This window comes from Bacillus rossius, chromosome 8 (assembly GCF_032445375.1).
Source record: "Bacillus rossius redtenbacheri isolate Brsri chromosome 8, Brsri_v3, whole genome shotgun sequence".
NCBI classification, from domain to species: domain Eukaryota; kingdom Metazoa; phylum Arthropoda; class Insecta; order Phasmatodea; family Bacillidae; genus Bacillus; species Bacillus rossius.
In genome coordinates, this window is record NC_086336.1 from 40,081,909 (window position 1) to 40,101,885 (window position 19,977).

At 38.1% G+C, this 19,977-nt stretch overlaps 1 protein-coding gene across 3 annotated transcripts in view; it reads right to left on the reverse strand.

Moving 5' to 3' along the window:
• The window catches only part of LOC134534785 (uncharacterized), a 310,090-nt gene that overhangs the window by 103,292 nt on the left and 186,821 nt on the right, over positions 1–19,977 (reverse strand). The window contains exon 1 of one of the 3 annotated variants that reach the window (XM_063373365.1): positions 19,788–19,849. The exons of the other annotated variants lie outside the window; for them this stretch is intronic. The gene's annotated coding sequence lies outside the window, so the exon portion shown is untranslated. Of the gene's footprint in view, positions 1–19,787; positions 19,850–19,977 lie in introns of those variants that run through there. 3 annotated transcript variants of the gene reach the window in all.

Sequence of the window (19,977 nt, forward strand, 5' to 3'; positions counted from 1 at the left end):
CCGCGAATTTCTCCGGTACCTACTTAAAGTACGAAATTTTACGTGGATTGTTTTTTTTAAATAATGCTAAGCGTGATGAATATACGCAAATTGTATTTTCAACTAAATTCCTGGGCGCGATTCACGTGTAGTTTCCGCACCCGCCGCTAGAATTCGCTGCCGGAGCAACTACGTCGACTGTCGAATCATTCAATATAAAAATTCATCCCTATGTATTTGTGAACTTTGTTTCTCGCCATCCGGCCTAGATAACACATTTCCGTTATTTTACTTCCGTCGCATACACCAAATGTCGTAGACAGTGTGTGCTTAAACATCACATTCTTCGTAGTTTCAGGAAACTGAATCACTGAAGAAATTAAGCCAAGTCTCGATTCCCAAGTTCTGTGTTGCGTTGTAACTAGTATATATACGAACTTGGAAAGAGCAGTGTTTTAAGTTAAGTTTTTGAAAGTTTTATTACTATACGCACAGTGTCCATAAATTACGAAGATCCCACAATGATTTGTAAGCAGTGTTCTTAGTAAAAATTAAGGTGAAACTTTTTACTGTACAGCAGCGACGGTCCTACAGGAGGGGCAATGAGGCCCATCACCCCCCCCCCCCCCCAACCCATAATCCCTAGAATCAAACAAAACAGCTGGAGAACAAACCAAAAAAATAATCCACCCTAGTCCGCATCCTACCTGTAATTTCATTTTTTTGTAAACATTTGTTATGTTTCCTTTTTTTTAGTGCTACTCTACTGTCTGTAAATAAGAGACACTTAAATGATCATAAAAATGAGATAAAACGATAGTTTCAATGAAATTTCAAGACAGAAATTCTTTGAAGAGATTTTTAAGAGGTTATTTCTTTAAAAAATTACGAATTCCTCTTTAACTGGGAGTTACATATCCACACAACCCAAAACCCTTAAGTCAGCCGCGCTCCTCAAATTTTCAAGCCGCGTCCGACACTATGAGCAGATACCGTTGGGAAAAGTTTACTGTTTTCCTTGACAACATATCTGCTCGTGCAAGGCGAAATAAATACATACATTTGATTCAAACAAATGTTTTGCAGTGAAGGAAGATTTTATTGATCCAACTAAATTGTTTCAGACCCGACTGTGCATCCTATTAGGCGTACAAAATAAACTTTGTTATGCGTCAAAATTTGGTTAGGCCAACACAAAATTTTCTTTCAGCAAATAATAAATAATTTGTTTCACCGTACACAAAAAAAAAAATCTGTTTGTATTGATGGACTTAAAAACATAGACGTTTTAAAAGTCAGGAGCCAATGCAGTGCGATGAAATTGGCCAGCAGTGTGAAGAGAACTGTGCAGTCTATCCTGGAGGAGGGGGGAAGGCACCGAGCCCGTGAATTTTTTCATGAGCGCAAAAAAAACGGATCAGATGTATGTTCAGTAGTTGCACAAGATTTCACTCACAAGCGTTTCCAGAAGCACTAGAAGTCAGCTCACTTTCCGACGCTGCGATCGCACCGGGGAATTCACGGTGTTGAAGGAAAATGTTATCTCTGATCAAGGCTAGAGGGTCCTATACTATTGGTGCACTGCCGTGCCTTTGCGCCACCAATCGCTCCATCGCACGAGCGTACGCAGAATTACATTTGATGAAGAAGGGAGGGGGGGGGGGGAAGGGACGGGAAATAGAACTTCTTTGCCTGGTGTTTCCTTTCACATTCTTTCCTATTGTTGGTGGGAACGAAAGATTTTTTTTTCAGGGGAGGGAGGGGGTGAAATATCCCCTCTCCATTTACCACCCTCCCGTTAGTACGCCCCTGCTCTATCGATCGGCAACGTATTTCTGAGGCACGATCTACAATAACACGAAAACCACGTAGACGGAAACGGATCTCCCGGAAAAATTCACTGTCGCGTCTGCTGCTTCCACAATGCACGGAAACGTAAAAAATGGCAACCAATCAGATCGCATTTCAAGGTTACGAAATATTAATTTAATAAAATAAAATGATATGCTTCTAGAGCATAGCGCAGGTAGAATTTACATATATATTAAAAAATAAACGACTAAGTAATGGTAGAACACTAGATATTATTGTTCATGAAACAATTTTTAATGTATTGTACAGAAACAACATGGCTACCACCGCAGCCAATTACTCGGCTTCTATTGGTCAGCACTACCGAACTAATCCCTACGGGTCCGTCTGCGTATGCGTGCTATTGTATAAACTCTGTTACGCGAGATCCGTCTCAGTTCACGTGATCCGTCTCCGTTTCCGTGTCATTGTAGAACTGACCTAAAGCACGCATTCACGGAGCAGGAAAACCTCGAAAAGTGTTTGATGAACGCAAAGCAGGAATACTGTCTATACTTGGCCCATTGGCTTGCAGAACTTGCCTACTGCGACGAGGGTTTCCTGACAGAGATGTGAAAGGACGTGCGGAATGTAGAGATTACGAGAGGAGGTGGCGAGAGAGGAGAAATAGCGTAGGCGAGTGCCTCCCCCCCCCCCCCTCTTTAACCAATGACGTGGGAAAGGGAGGACAAGTGGCGATGACACTGCATTTCCTTAACCCCTCCGCCCCTCCAATCAGCCCACCCCATTATCCTCTTTACAAAATATTCAGAGCATAGCCAATTCATCGCATCCCATTTAATGCAACACAGGTGCGAACGGTCTGATGGTCCTGCTTGTTAGTACAAAGCTTGTGATTTAAGCTGAGTGGTCTAAACTAGCCTATTTCTTATGACTCGCTAAACTTATTGATTACCCTGAGACGTTTTAGACAATTTTAACGCCAATGTGACAATGCATGTGATGATTGTGATAATTTTATAAAACATTGAAATTCCTGCTGTAAAATTTAATCGGCAACACTGGAGTGTAATAATAAACAATAAATTATTAATAAAATAACTATTTTAAAGACTTGTACGTTTAACTGATGAAAATTACATTAATTTTATCCAAGTTTTGAATCACAAAAACAATTTTTTTTCCAAAACAACTAATATGATTAAAACATGTTGAAAGGCAAGGAAACAACTGAAAAGATTCTCAAACGAACAGGAAGTAAAGCTTCGTTAGTGAAATAAGGGCTCCATTAGCGTGAGTACAGTAAAGATGCTAACAGCTACGTTTATTTTGAGAACATGAGGTAATTAGCGTTGCCGTAGTTTCCGTTGTCTAAAACATTTTTTTAAACAAAAAAAAACATAGGTAAAGGCCTACTTACACTAACCTTGCCAGATAACTATACGTAGGGCAGTTTTTTTTGCAAAAAAAATTAACTGCTCATTAGAAGGAGTTCCTTTTTTGTCATTGGTGACAGTCTACAAGAGAAGCCATTGCCTTATTTGGCCAGGCTATTCAGGACGAGTTTGCTTCCGCACGGAATCGCTGCGATTAGCGTGCCGAGGGTCGACATTTACTGAAAAGTAAAACAACCAATCACGAGACACAGGCAATGCTGCACTGTGTGGAAGCCCTGCGGCGCGAGCCAGTTAGCGTCGGCGCGTTGGACCGGGAGCGCAAATGAATCATTTCCGAAGCAGCCAATTAGAGGAGCCGTGAGCCATTCACGACGGCGCGGCGCTCGCAACCACTCTGTGCTGAGGCCCAGCTGTCCAGAGGACAGCGCACGACATGACTCACCGCTGCGCTCAATAGCCTCGTATCTGCGGCTTACGCGACGCTCCGATGTAGAGAGAGAGAGAGAGAGAGAGAGAGAGAGAGAAAAGTAAAAGAGCCGTTTCGTCGTGCTCTGACGTAGTGAGTTGTACTAGCTACAGTTCATGTGGGCATACTACTTTCTGATCTTGTTCAAGGTTTCAACGGGGCAAAGTCCCCGTCAAGACGACGACTTCAACCCAAACAGCACTTCTAACAGTAACTAAAGAAATAAGTACAGTTATGGACAATAAACACTGACTTCAGTAAAACGCTCAACACAGTTGATAACAATATCATATTAGTAGCCTAACTGTCACCTTGAGTGCATACCTGTAGTTTGACTTATACCAAATATTGTACAGGACGATATAGGAAAGTCGAAAAAAAATGGACGTAGCGCATTCTAGCGGCAGCGCCTGATCCTATCGCGTTAGCGCATTTGCGATAAGGGTATTTTGGCACTTTTGAATGTACGTTTTTCCCCACTGTTATGAAGTTGTAATTATTTATTATGGTTGGAAAAGTTCGAGCAATGTTTTATTGTAACGATTACGATATTGCTAAACTGTCCCAAGTAGTTTTGTAGTTTTTCTTTAGCCATGTTAGTGCCGAGGTCGTCTGCATGTGGCGACAGTAACCTATTTTATATTCTTTTACATAAACACCGAGGGACATATCAAATGTTATCGGTGTGCCAACTAAATCTCTGTGATAGCAAAAACATTCTGGTATAAATTTTATAGCCCTTAATAGTCACACAAAGAAATACTAGCAGCTTAAAAAATATATTTTTTGTATTACAACGTTAATCCAATATTTTACTAACATTTTGGTTTTTAGCATTCTGGTATCATGCGTGGCTGGTAATTGGAAGTTAATGGGATCAAATCCCGGTATATCACATTTCTTAAAACCTTTTCTTATATGACTCATTATTACATTTAACACCGTAGTTAAAGGTAATCATATTATTACTTTTTATTTGTTTAAGTGTTATAAAAAAACTTTAAATTCACAGCCCAGTCAGTTGGATTTGTTATTTTACACTAGGTAGGCATATGTAACATTAATATTTTACTGACAAAACGAATAAATCTTATAAATATATTCCCAATGATTGATTGGGAATACGTTAATATGTGTATATACATACATATAAAAAAGAGCTTATGTTTGTTTACTATTTACAATCCTAAAAATTGCTTCCAAAATGTCTAGTAAGCAAATTTAAACGGGAAACACTGATACATAAATACGTTTCATTGTGTGCAACACAAAAAGACTGACCCGTATGAAGTCTAAATGAAGTAATTTTAGTATAAAAGAAAGATAAATTTGCTTCTCGTAAGTTTATTTTACGAAGTTAATGGCCAATAACTATGAAAAGAAAATAATTTACTTTCTAAATGCAACGGCCAGAAAACTACTACATGCTGTATTTTTTTATGAAATATTAATGTAAAATTACATAAATATTTGTAAATTTATACATTTATATGAAAACAACTGTATCATCACAAAATAGTGTTCGCAGTAATACTGGGGTCGCATTGTTACCTGGGCATTTGTGCTTTGTGTTGTCCCAGTACCTCCAATAATTATTTGAAAACCGTTCCCTGAATAACTTTCCAGTATTAACTGCGCACATAATAAACATGATACAAGAAAATAAAGTCAAATTGTTGAATATTCGATTATATTTTCCGTGGTTTAAAATAAAGTATGCTTAAATGAAATATCAATTAAAATATAAAATTATGGGCATTTTTCGTAAGAAATAATCAGTATTATCTCGAAAAACTTATTTTATACATGCAAAAAATAACCATAGCAATGTGTTTTCTTGTAGTATTATAAACTTATTTCTTGGCAACTGGTTTCCAAAGGAATCTTTTCTAAAATATTTTTTTTGTGTGTATAGCTCTTTTTTCGGTAAACTAATTATAATACTGAGATTCAAGAAGACAGGGAAAAGAACTATGCTGTTTGCGTCGTGATGAACTAGTTAGACAAGTGTATCACGTGGACGCGTGAAAAAAGAAACACACAGTTATGTTTGTCGCGAAATGAATCAGCGAATTTTTTTCCGGACCTTACTCATCTGAGTTTTCTGTGAGTAATTCAAAGCACAGAAGTTTAACTTCAAAAAATATAGTGCATGGTTCGTGCCCTATAGTGCAATCAAAAATCAAGGAGTTTTTAACGACCCATTTACTTCATCGCATTCGCCACTATCAAGAGGTATAAAACCATTTGTAATGTCACGAAATACCTCAAGAAAATACCATTATTAAATAGTCAATGCACAAGAAATCATTTCTTTGATTAGTTCCATTCTTACATATAAGACCCTATTGTCCAGAATTATATTTTAACTGAAGCATTGTGTCTAGCTGAAAGTTATAGATGTAACATTCAATTTGATCACTAATTACTTTTACTTTATAAGCTCAAAGAAAGTAAAACATATCTTTTCAGTAATGGGCATGCTCAAAGCGTCGTTTCCTGTCAAGCCAGAAACAGAGAAAATTAAAATTCCCGAGTTTATCCCTTACTTGCATGCTATCAGTCTTTATTAATGATTATCAGTCTAATTCAATGACTTTAAAGCGCCGTTATTAAATTAATGGCACGTTAAGGACTTTCGAAGGATATTGAGGAGGCGCAAGAACCCTACAGTGTGTGTTGTGTGCGAGGCGCGACTCATAGAACAAGGAGGGAGATATATAAGTGCGATTTTTACAGTGGAAACTGAAACCTTGTTTTGCGCGACATGTGACGCTATCTATCAACACAAAAAATCGTACGGAGGTTCCTATCCAGTTAGGTTTATACTGATTTAACTACTTGAACAATTGCTCCGAAACAGATATTTAAAATGTGCGAGAAACACTCAATGCTGCTTTGTAATAATAATAAAAAAAAAAAGCACGTTTAATATTAATAAGGAGATGCAAAATTTCCGGTTTGCCGCACAAAATATGTGGCTAACAATATATAAGGTAATTAATTTCCAGTGGTTTGTTTGCTTGTTTGATGAAAGATTCTCACAATCACTATAGCTATGTTAGTAATAAACGATGAATGCTCCTATCTAGCGGATGGGCCCGAAACTTCTTCAAAAAAAATTGGTAAAGTCGGTTTACGGACGATAATTTAACGTGACAACGTCATAACAAAACATTGATGAAAAAAATTGCATACTTTTATGAATAAAATTGAATCATTTTTATTGAATTATCACTATTTTTTATGGATACAAAGAAGGAGTGAAATTAAATATACAATTTAAATGATAAATGTACTTTTATTTGCACTCATTAATTCAAATATGTTTATTACTTTAACGAAGAGATTATTTTAACTATAACTTTTTATACATGTTTGCTATTTAACTTCTTCCAATCTGTGTTACTCTGTTAAGGATAGGACGATGATGGGAAAAGTAGGAAACGAATGGGAGTGTTTCAATGTGCCTCGAAAAAAGTCGAATCGATGGTTGTTCCAATCGTGTGGAAGAGAGACAGATGCGGCGCAAGCGTACAATGAGCGTAAAGTGACAATGAGTCATCCTTTTCCGTGCGTGCAGCCGGCGTTCGTCGATTTATTAGACGTTGTCACGTCAAAAACCCACGTGTCAGCCTCGGCGGTTGGGAGGCTCGGGACACCCCTGGGAGGCGGGCGCCAGGCACTGCACATCCGGCGGGCGGCGCGGACCGCGATCTTCGGGGAGACTGGGGTCGCCCCTCCCTGCCTCCCCGTCATTCATCCCCCCTTCCCCCATCATAACCATGCCGAGCCTGTCGCCTCTGCATCCGGCGGACCGTCCCCCGCCGCCCACAAGCTGCGTCCGAACTCATCTCGCTTCTGATACTTCACGTCTCTGTACGAGATTTAAAAAAAACAATTCGTAATACCGCTACATTGAATTGTTCATAAAAAAGCCTTCATTTAATACTGAACAAGCCATTAACTAAGGTTTTTAATAAACGTAAAAGCAACATTTTTTTTATATGTCAGTCCCAGCCTGTACGGAAATCATGAAATCCCGTGATATACAGTCTAAAAAAATTATTTTTTACTAAATCATTCATAAATTAATAAATATTTTTAAAACGAATTATACATATGATTGGTTAAACCAAAGCTGCGTGCCTCATGATTGAATGTTTTCCGTATACTAGGACTGACATGAAAATTTACCTTTAGCTTCTTAAAAAAACATTAAGGCATTTTTAGTAGAAAAAACTTTTATGAACAATTAAATATCGTCATTGCAATGAAAATTTTTTTTTCTAGTGTGCAAAAACACGAAATACAAAAGAAACAAAATGATTTAAGAAACTAACCCTTTAACGTTGTCATCGTTACAACAGGATTTAAGGTGTATTTTAAAAACGTGAACGCAGTGCAAGTTCTTTGCTAGGGCATGTTCGGGAGACCAGCAGTAATCGATTAGCTATGTCGCCGGGATGTTAAAAGTTTATCTAGATTTGACAGAAATGTATTTATTTATTTACTAGCTGGTGCACCCGTGCTTCGCTACGGCAGTCTGCAGAACCAACTCGCTTTAGTCATTATACACATGCCCCTCCCCATGAACTAATTCTAATTTTGAATACCAACCTATGAAACAAATAAAAATCACGCATACCAACGACGCCGACTTGCATTCAAATTCGCATTTACTTAATACTGTGTCAATATAATTGTAAAAATGAAAAAACAGAAAGCAAACAAAGCGTTCACTAGACTTTATGATAAAGTAGGTAAGATAATTAAAAAACAGAAATTTGAATTCTAACTACATGTTAACAAGATAAAAGCTAAATAGAAAAATAATTCATGTTACGTAACTCGAAATCAAGCATAGGCATACGCATACTAAAACGGATATCAGTGTTTTCAAGTCATTCGTTGCCAATATAAGACGAAATATGATAAAATTACAAAATTCACACACAGATATATGAAGTAGGTAAGCCACGGACAAAGAAGGATGAACACACAGAGTACAACTGTATTAAAAACCAATTGTAATGAGCTGTTCTATGGCCATAAAAAATTTAACATAGGCCGATATTGTTTAAACAATTTCTTGTATGACGTAGGTCCGTGATTCAGACCATATCAGGAGATAAGACTGAGGAACAGTGAGCGCGACTAGCGGCGCACCTGGCGGCCAGACCCGACAACAGACGCCAAGTTCATCCGCGGAAAAGCCCCAACGCAAGCGGCCCGCTCGGTGCCGGATTACATACAGTATATACCAAACAGAAAAATGCCGTTGTAAGAACGCCCACTGTATGTAAAGGATACCAATGATTCACAATTTAAGAAAAAAAAAAACTGACAGTAACGAATTCGTTCCCGCAGTGAAAAACATACTCAAGTAAAATTAAGCTCTGCAAACGGAAAAAAAAAACTTAGCAAACTTCTAACACAAGCTGAAAAAAATATGTTCAATACCCAACTAACATGATCATTTCTAGGGGTACATACTTCATAAAAGTTAACCCATTTTCTTTTTTTATTAATTGGAAGCGTGTATTTTTTTTTTATTTAACTGCAGCAGGTGTATGCCTATACTTAATTTAGATTAACGTGTAAATTAGCTTTTAGCCGGAGTTTACTTTTTAACTCTTGTTCTTGAACATTTAATTTGAGTCTAGGTTTGTTTTCTAGCATATTTCAGTTTGGCACGTTCTGTAATCCGGCACCATTCGAGTCGCTCGCGTTTAAGATGTGTTCGGGCGCATTCCAGGCTGTTTGTTCACCTTGGCCGAAATGTCGCAACACTGCACTGTCGGCGTCTTCAGTTCGCTCAGTTTATCGTTATTTCGGTTTGTACTTCAGTACAGTTTTTCCTGCTTTCCAGCGGATTTCATTTTCATTGGTACTCCAGTGGACACTATATTGACGTTCGATGATCCGGCATGATCGCTAGTCCCGATTGGCAGCAGTCCCGAGCGTGACGAGTTAAAGACCTTTCACTATTTGTTCTATCATCTGATGTGTTGTGTCAAAATTGTTTATTTTGAAAAGCTATTGCAAAGGTGGTTAACTTAATAAATGTAGTTACACTCAGGGCCGACATTTCCACCAACAAAAGGAAATAATTTTAAAGCAAACAGCGGGCAAAGTGGTTGTAACACCCACCCCCCACCCCCCCGGCCATTCCAAAATGAAATTCAGCGTAAGCTCCAGGTTATGCAATCTACAAAGACATTAAATTTAAAAATAATATATGTAATTTTATTTATTTAATTTAGTCTCCTTTAAAAAAAAACTTTGACAATAATTCAGTAAATTAAATACGAAAATTAGCGCTCACAAAAGTTAGCTTATGTGTGAGTGCATAGTCACTTTAAACTCGTGCGGTATTTTGACGAATGTAAATATTTTGAAAATTGTAGTACAATTAACAAATAAAAAATAACTTAAGCAAGCTTACATCAGAATTAATAAAGTTAAAATTTTTAATACAAGATAAAGTAAAAAATTATTTCATAAAAAATCCATACACAAAAACTAAACAATTAATATTTAAATGAAATAGTGCACGTATATGAGTTACAACAGTATATACAAACTCAATTTTAAAAAATGGGTGCCTGCACTTGTGTACGCGCGTGAGAAGTTATACTTCTTTGGCATCATTAAAAATAGTTTTTAATTGCATGCAAATAATTAATTACAATAAAATAATAAAAGGGCTGGAAAAAGATAGTCAACACAGTCAATAAAGATCAGTTTAAATTTGAAATAATTAAATAAATAAAATTTAGAGAATAATAAATATATGACATAATTTGTACTAAATATTATGATTCTTAATTTTAAATATTTATTATTGATTATTTAATATTTCTAAAGAAAATAAATAAATTAAATAAATTCTAAAATTTAATTTAAGTTTATTCATTTTTTAAATATTTATTATTTTCTTAGTTTAATATTCACTTTTCATTTTTAACAAAAAGTTTTCATTAAATTTGTTCATTTATTTTTATAAAATGATTTATTAAATTTATTTTTTTATTTTGTAAATATTAAATAACCAATAATAAATATTTAACACTAATAATTTAATAATAGTTAGTATTAATTATATTAAATAATAATATTTTAATTTATATCAATAAATAATAGATACGGATAGTTAACCTCAATTATATTGGAGCACTTGAAAAAATATAATGGCACAATTTTTTGTTACTAATATTTACGAATAGTAAAAAATATTAATCAAAATATTCTATTTAAATCACTACTGAATATAATTTATTAGCACATATATAATTCGCATTTGTATGAAACTAAAACACGTGTTGTGAATGTAGAAACTAGAAACATGTGGATAAATATTATAAATATGAAAACAGTGATCAGAGGCGACGAGCGTGCCAACATGCGCGACTAATAGAGGTTATATTTCTATTTTGTTGGTAGCTTTTTTTTCGAGACTTAATGAGCGGTTTAGCGGGCAGCTTCAACCTGTTAAATTTGTGTTACAGTGATGGGCGCGCATATTAAAATTTCACTCTCATCATTTTTCATAACGCGCCTAAAGAAGTATAACTTCAAAAAAGTAAAAAAAAAAAAAAAAAAAAAAAAAAACCTACCGCCAAGTTTTGAACCACGGCCCTTCAGCATATTGACCGCGCAGTATAACCACTGCTCTGACAAAAGGTTACGAGGAAAATGTGTATTATATTTTATGTAATACCAAAAAATGTGTTTTTTTTAAACCTTGGAATTTACTCTTTACTATAACTATTTTAGTTTACCAAAATAAATTCCATGGTAAATTCACTACCATAAAGTTTCATTTGGCACACCAATACGTTTGGTATGTCCCCTAATGTGGGTTTAGGTTCATACACGTGGGTCCGCCATCTTCATGTGAAAATGTCGTCACATGGTCCGCGCGCAGCTTCAACCTGTTAATTTTTTGTTACAGTATTGCGCGCATCTTAAAATTTTCCTCTCATAATTTTTTCATAACGCGCCGAAAGAAGTATAAGTTCAAAAAACAGAAGTTGAAATGAAACACAGAAGATACCGAGGCCTTGGACGTGCGCAAGTAGGACAGTACCACAGGTGACGAGCACACGCGGACTGCCAGTCGCGACAGCAGCGCCATGACGCACCACAGCGGCGCCGTCTCGCTCACCCTCTAGGCGCCTCCCGGAGGCGCAAGAGATACACCCGCGTCTCCCGGAGGCGACAGAGAAACACCGGAGTTTCGCGGAGGAGAAATAGAAACACCCGCGCCTCCCGGAGGCGACAAACACCGGAGTTTCCCGGAGGCGAAATAGAAACACCCGCGCCTCCCGGAGGCGACAGAGAAACACTGGAGATTCCCGGAGGCAAAATAGAAACACCCGCGCCTCCCGGAGGCGACAGAGAAACACTGGAGTTTCCCGGAGGCAAAATAGAACACCTGCGCCTCCCGGAGGCGACAGAGAAACACTGGAGTTTCCCGGAGGCAAAATAGAACACCTGCGCCTCCCGGAGGCGACAGAGAAACACTGGAGTTTCCCGGAGGCAAAATAGAACACCTGCGCCTCCCGGAGGCGACAGAGAAACACTGGAGTTTCCCGGAGGCAAAATAGAACACCTGCGCCTCCAGGAGGCAACAGAGAAACACTGGAGTTTCCCGGAGGCAAAATAGAAACACCCGCGCCTCCCGGAGGCGACAGAGAAACACTGGAGTTTCCCGGAGGCAAAATAGAACACCTGCGCCTCCCGGAGGCGACAGAGAAACACTGGAGTTTCCCGGAGGCAAAATAGAACACCTGCGCCTCCAGGAGGCAACAGAGAAACACTGGAGTTTCCCGGAGGCAAAATAGAACACCTGCGCCTCCCGGAGGCGACAGAGAAACACTGGAGTTTCCCGGAGGCAAAATAGAACACCTGCGCCTCCCGGAGGCGACAGAGAAACACTGGAGTTTCCCGGAGGCAAAATAGAACACCTGCGCCTCCAGGAGGCAACAGAGAAACACTGGAGTTTCCCGGAGGCAAAATAGAAACACCCGCGCCTCCCGGAGGCGACAGAGAAACACCGGAGTCTCCCGGAGGCGCAAGAGAAACACTGGAGTCTCCCGGAGGCGACAGAGAAACACCGGAGTCTCCCGGAGGAGAAATAGAAACACCCGCGCCTCCCGGAGGCGCAAGAGTAACACCGGAGTCTCCCGGAGGCAAAAGAGAAACACGTGCCAAAGAGATATCGTGCATGCAATGGCGAATCGATGATCTAAATTGCCAAACGTGCCATGAGCGGCTGTCGGGTATTTACTCTACCGTCCATATGTCGCAAAATATCGTTTAAAGCACATAAAAGAGATCCATATGTTTATCTATTACTTATAAAATCATAGCCACACATTAATAAATAAAACTAAAGTTAAAAAATAGAATTTATTTTTGGCTAATAAAGGAATTGCAAGAAAATTTATAAAAATATAATTACCACTGCGGAAGCTATAGACGGAAAACTAAGACAATTAAATGACCAACTCTTTCGATTGTGAGAGCGAGACTTAAAATTAGATTTTCCCAAAACCCTGAGTAATTCAGGTTTCAATGGTTGTGGAAAAACTTATTTTTTATTGATTTAATATGTTTTAAGTAGAAGGTTGCATACAAATTAAATATACAGCAATATTTCATGCTTTCAGTACATGCTAGCACTGATATAAAATTCTACGTTTAAGTTCATAAAAACATTTAATTATGGTCTTGTATGGTGTAAATAGGGTGTTTATAAACAGTTAAATGTTGTGTCCGAAAAGTTTTTTCTACATTAGAAGCAAAATAATTCAAGGTATCGTCTACCTTAACGTATCGTTGACAGAGAGCCAACCCAGTATTTGCCTAGCGTGATGTCGAGGAAACACGTCACAAACGTTATCTGGATGGCCGGACACGGGACTGCAGCGCGGGTCGTCAGGAAGTGCAGTGTGTTACCACTACACCTCGCCCCGCTGCAGTCGGTAGAAACAACAGGCGAGTTACAAAAAATACAAAAAATAATAATTTCCGTGATTGCGGATAAATTTTATTTCTGGTCTGCAGTCGAAATTCCATTAGTTTCAAGCAATTTCCTATCGTATTTTATTTTTTTGATTTTTTTAAATATTGGTAGAAGGTAGAAGAGAGAGTTGCACTCGCGCATATCAAATTACACGCGCCATTTATTTTAAAAGCGATTTCAGCCAGCCCAGACCGAACGAAAGAGAACTGACGTGGATTTAAATCGATAAATCAACGCAGCTTATACTTCCGACTCGTTTGAATATTCAGTTAAAAATTTGATAAACGTTACCGCACGGCCACTTTTTTTTCTTTTACACGAGACACATCAATATATATATATTTTTTTAGTGTCCGCGCGTCTTTCGTTTTCGACAAAAGAACACACATCCCCCCCCCCCCCCCCCCAAGCCATAGACGAAACTGAACCAACGACCCACATACATATTGATCCCCGCTACACCAACAGCAAGACGTCGAGTTTCACGAAGGCGTGTTTTTCATTTGAACGTGCGAAGACAAAGAGTAGTTCTTACATAACCACACCGCGAGTTGGGCAAGAGCTAAATAAATAAACCTCCGAAGCGGCGGTGCAGTCAAGACTCGACGACTCTCGGTCCTCGCGCTCAAAGCACACACGACACTGTTTTCCTTGCGAAACAAGCATTTTCTTTTCCCATCACGCCAAGTTGTGATAAACAGATTTAGGCAAGGACAAGATTAAAATTCGTTGACGATACTAAAATAAAGTACACATACAAAATAATAATAATAAAAACACTGGAGCACTGACACGAGATTTTTGCGGTCGTTGTCATTTAAGCTGTCTTGGATTTCGAGGTTAAACGGCTTCAGAGTGGTCATGTAATGGATTCGTAAAAATACCGAATAGCAAAAAATATCCATCTCAGTGATATTTGTCCTGATAACGATGACGATTATTATTATGTTGATGGGTTGATTGGCCAGGAGACTGATGGACTCCCCCAGCCATCACCACGGGGCCAATACGAACGCGTATTGGGCGAAATGATTCTACGGGGTTTCTCCGTTGTCTTACGTGTGTGCTTGTGCTGTCTATTATGTATGTGTGTGTGTATATATATTATGTATATATGCATACATTAAAAATACATAAAAAATTAACAATAAGTCTGAAGCAATAAATTACGGTGATAGAAATCCAAAGGCCTTAAGAAACCCAGTAGTGAAGAATCAGAATTTAAGATCACAGATAAGATAGCGCATTCTCCTAATACACCCTAATTGGTTTAGCACCTAGGAAAGAAGCAAGGATTCAAAGCCTTAAGAATAATCTGTCTTTCGCAGTATGGATTTGAGGGGCGACTCGAGATTTAGGGAATAAAATTTTCAACAAGTGAATAAACAATCCCCTACTCAACCGCGAATCGAACTGAGAACTTCAGCTCACCAGCCAGAAGATCTAGCCTCTTGTTAAATTTCACTTTTTTCTTTGTTTGGCTCATTCGTGAATTTTAATCTCCAATGAGACAAACAACCCCCCCCCCCCCCTTTTTTAAATGACTGTTTCTTTGACTTACGTTTTCGCGACAAATTTTGACGATTACAAATTCCCACTCATGTCTTACCCAGGATTCGAACCCAGGACGCCAACGTGCCTCCTACTGCGCTAGTTGTTTTTTTAAAGTGGAATAGGGCAACACCCGAAGGTGTGCGTGCTTAGGTGTTATTTATGTAATTAAAGATACCCGCAATATTTCTCTATCCTCCACATACATTGCAAGAATTGTATGACGCCAAGGGCACAGTTTGAAAACTAAAACGTCTTAGTGAAACGAAACAAACTACAGGATGAGCACAAATGATCAGTACATATTCAAAAAAAAAAATCATAAAAACTAAACGGTGTGGACGATTTATCTAAAACTTCTTTCAGTCGATAGAGAATACCTGAAAGTTTTTTTTTTTTGCAGATGTTTCTGATTCGTTTGTTGCAGGTTGCCTCCGCTATAAGCAGCTAGTGTTTATGATGGCGCCTACCGCACAGCAGAAGAGTTGGTGTTTGCTTTAGTTGGCGGAAACGGAGCCAGTAACTGTAGTGCAACATGGAGGGAACACCTACACACGTATCTCTGATCGGGGAGATGGCTCTGTCGTGCAGGTGTCGACGATGCGGCGTTTGGCAGGAGCCACCGCGATCACCAGACTCAACCCCATGCGATTTATATCAGTGTGGTTATGTCAAGGACAAGGTGTTCGTGCCAGGGCCCCCACATGGCCGGTGCTACCGTTGCTGCGGCAACGAGGCCCACGATCTAGGGGGGGGGGGGGGGGGTGAGTCTAGGGGCCCTGCGAAGGAAAGAAGAAACAAATCAAAACAAAAAAAGGTACATAATTTTAAAATAAATCATAGAAGACAATTAAACAATCAGGCCTAATTTCAGTTACCGACGAAATATCACACCAGAGTAATATGATTCGGAACACAGAACGTGTCTGATTCTACAACTGTGAGTAACAAAACCACCAACATCCGACGTGACACCATGTTACACTCATTTATTTGCCATTATTCAACATAAATTTACGTTGACAATCTAAACACTGACTTAAAACTAGTTTCAATGTGTGTTTGGAAAATAATTGTGATTAATGTTAAGAATTAATATGACTAAAACAATATAGTACATAGAAGCCAAAAAATTTTAAAAATCTTTTTAGTATAAAAACCATTTGGGGGGGGGGGGGGGGGGAGACATAATGACCTCTAGCAACGGGGCCCACAGATTTCTCCAATAAATAATAAAGGCATATTTCTATTGCTTCGTTCCTATATGTAATCCCTGTTAGGGTATAATAGGAGATTTATCAATCTAGTAATAGTTTTATCTTCAAATCATATAATCTTTATATTAACTTATTTTCAAAAGGTTTATCGGGGTTAGTGAGAGATTATATTGACTTGTCCCCATAGTTAATGTTATATGCATATTATATATCTTCATGTAAGATTAATTTCCTCTATCCAAATAAATGTTAAAGTAAACAAAATAAATATTATTAAACAAAAATTTTCTTCTTTCTTCAGAATCTTCTGAATATATGCCATCACCAAAAATTATAATAAATATTTTCTTCACCTAAAAATGGGTTTTAGACTATTATATTTATCACATCATGAAAGTGAACAAATTTTCCTTCTTGCTTCAAAAACCTTAATTATATTCCATAACCAGAACTAAATTTTCTTCATCTATATTTAGAGTTTATCTTCATAATGTTTATCACATAAATCAACTGGAGAGAAATTCTTCTAAAATTTTCTTACAGTCAATCTTCATCGCTGTCCGTTTCCACAGATGCATACCACCGGTCAAATTCTTCTAACCGTTTCCCCATTTCTGTTACTAGGTTTCTCCAAATTTCAAAAGAATTCTTATTATGGATAAGACTTCGAAGATCTTGAAAGTCATATCCTAGTGTCAGTAATTCTTGAGTATAGTTTTCTCTGATATCTTCTGTCTTCTTACATTGATTTAAAACATGCAGTACTGTATCTTCTACTTCACAAATCTGACAAAGAGGTGACTGTACTAATCCGAGTGAATAGAGTTTTGCTTTAAAATTTCCGTGGCCACTGAGAAATTGCGATACATAATAGTCCGGTGTGATCCACCGACATTTAAGTCTTGCGTTAATGTCAGGTATAATATTGTATGTATGTCTTCCTGTTGTTGAGGAGTCCCAAGTTTCCTGCCATCTTGATATAACATTCCGCCGAAGTTCCTTCTTCTCTGCCACAGAGATCTTCCTATCCCTATTTAACTGGGATACTTGCCCACGTTCATATATAACTAGGCCAATGGGTATGAGTCCGGCTATAACTAGGAGTGCATCTGTTGAAATTGTTCTATAAGATTTAGTTATAGCAATAAGTACAGTTCGTTGGCTGGATAATAAAGTTCTTCGAGGATGAACTTGACAAGCAATGCGACTCCAAGCACCAGCTGCATATGTTAAAATACTCACATAAACTCCTTTATAAATAATCTCTAGGGTCTTATAGTTTAAGCCCCAATTAACAGGTGTAGTAGATCGTAATCGGTGGAATAATATTGCAGATTTCTTCGTTATGTACTTGATATGCTCGTGGAATCGGAATCCAGTCCCAATCTGTACTCCCAAATATTTAACAAGTTGTTTAATTCTTACAACACGTCCCTCGTAGCGAACTGTGGGAGGTCTATTAACACTAAGTTTACCCTTGAGTAAAATACCTTCCATTTTTTTCTGGAGCAATCTTTAGTTTAGAAGCAGTTGCCCATTGGTAAACAATACCTAAAGCCTCTTCAGACTTCTTTTCTAGCATGAATCTTGAATTAGCAGGGATTAATAAAAATCCATCATCAGCGTATCCATATATGACACAATCTTCTGGTAACTCTTCTCTAAGAAGTGGATCAAATAGCACATTCCAAAGAAGTGGACCAAGGACTGAGCCTTGAGGACAGCCTTTGGTTAATGTCTTATTATATACTATGTGTCCCTGTTGACATGTACATTCTCTATCACATAAGAAATCAAGTATCACTTTATAAATGTTTGAGGGACACCTCAGTTGCTTCAATCGAAACATAATCTGGGGCCACCAAGCATTATCGAAGGCCCCAGATATGTCGATTGTTATTCCCATTATATATTCATATGAGCTTGATTCAACTGTAGAAAGCACATCCATCAGAGCCAGCTCTGTACTTTTACCTCTGCGAAATCCGTATTGGCGATTATGTAAACCATGAACTTTCTCCAAATAAGCATGTAGTCTTTTACTTATTAGGCGCTCATATATTTTACCCAAAATGGGTAACATAGTAAGAGGCCTGTAAGATTTAACCAGCGAAGGGTCCTTCCCATATCCTTTGTATATGACTTTCAATAAACCCTTTTTCCAGGCACTGGGGAAAACTTCTTGGAACAAGGCCCTATTATACATTTTCAACAATACATCTTCCATTCTAGTATATACTCTCCAGAGCATTTCTACAGTTACATTATCCTGTCCAGGTGCTTTCTTCGGCTTTAGCTCCTTTATAATTTTCCTTAACTCCTGTATTGTAAACTCAGGTATGGGAAGAGTAGCAGGAACTTGATTCATTTCTTCCCTCTTCTGTTTGCATAATTCATCCTCGTCTGCAGAACAATCATCCGGTAGAAGTCCATCCAGAATAATTTTTAAATTCTTTGATATAGAGCATATCTGTAATCCATCAACAACAAGGCCTGGTATTTCTGTAGGAAGCTTATTCTTCTCAGCACATAATCGATATATTACACCCCAAGGATCTTCATTTCCTTTCTTGGTAACTAAATTAAGCCAAGATGATCTTCTTTTTTCTCTAATTAACATTTTGTATTTTTTCTTCGTATCTTTATAATTTTCTTTAAGTGTGTGCATTACTTCATGAGTCCACATCTGTTTCAATTTTCTTCTTAAATTTTTAAGTTTGATCCTTAGTTTCTCAAGTTCATCATCCCACCAAGGATGTTCAGGGCTTTTGGGGTGCAAAAATTTTAGAGTATTTTTCAAATAATTCAATTATTAATGCAGTTACATTATGAACAAATAATTCTATATCGTCAGGAGTATCTTCCAGTAATATTTGCGATCTTCTGCCACGGGGCCCACAGAATGATGTGGGGGCCTGGTTCGTGCCACCTCTGCCACTAACTATGCCGGATCTGAGACCGCGAATCACAGTGCCAGTTGAGTCCGCCGCCGCCGACACATTGCACACGAGGTGTGGGGCGAGTTTGAATACCGCCTCGAGGTTTGCCGCGTAACTCGAGGAGCGCAAACTGAGTCACTGTAACTTGTGATACTTTATCTCAAAATTAAACATAAAATATTTTGGCGACAGATTGGGCAGTCCTTACAAGAACGCTTACAAACAATTCAGACTTTTCAAACACTGTCAGTAAACCTTGAAGCAGCTCTAGCATCGAAACGGAACAGGAGTTTTAAATATAAAAAAATATAAATGCATATTTATTTTTACTTTCAATATCGCATCCTATAAATACTGTTTCGTACGAAAGAAATTTTTTTTCGTTCGATTTACCTTTTTACCAGAAGACAGTGGCGGAAAGAACAATACGACGTGTTTCACACGAAGCAGTAGGACATGCTCCAGTTACGCCCATTAGAGCGCAGCAAGAATTTCTGCGGCCATCCTCTACGGCGCCTAGAAACACGTGAAACGTTCTCTTGACCATCAGCATCATGGACATATACCGAGAAAAATTTTTTTT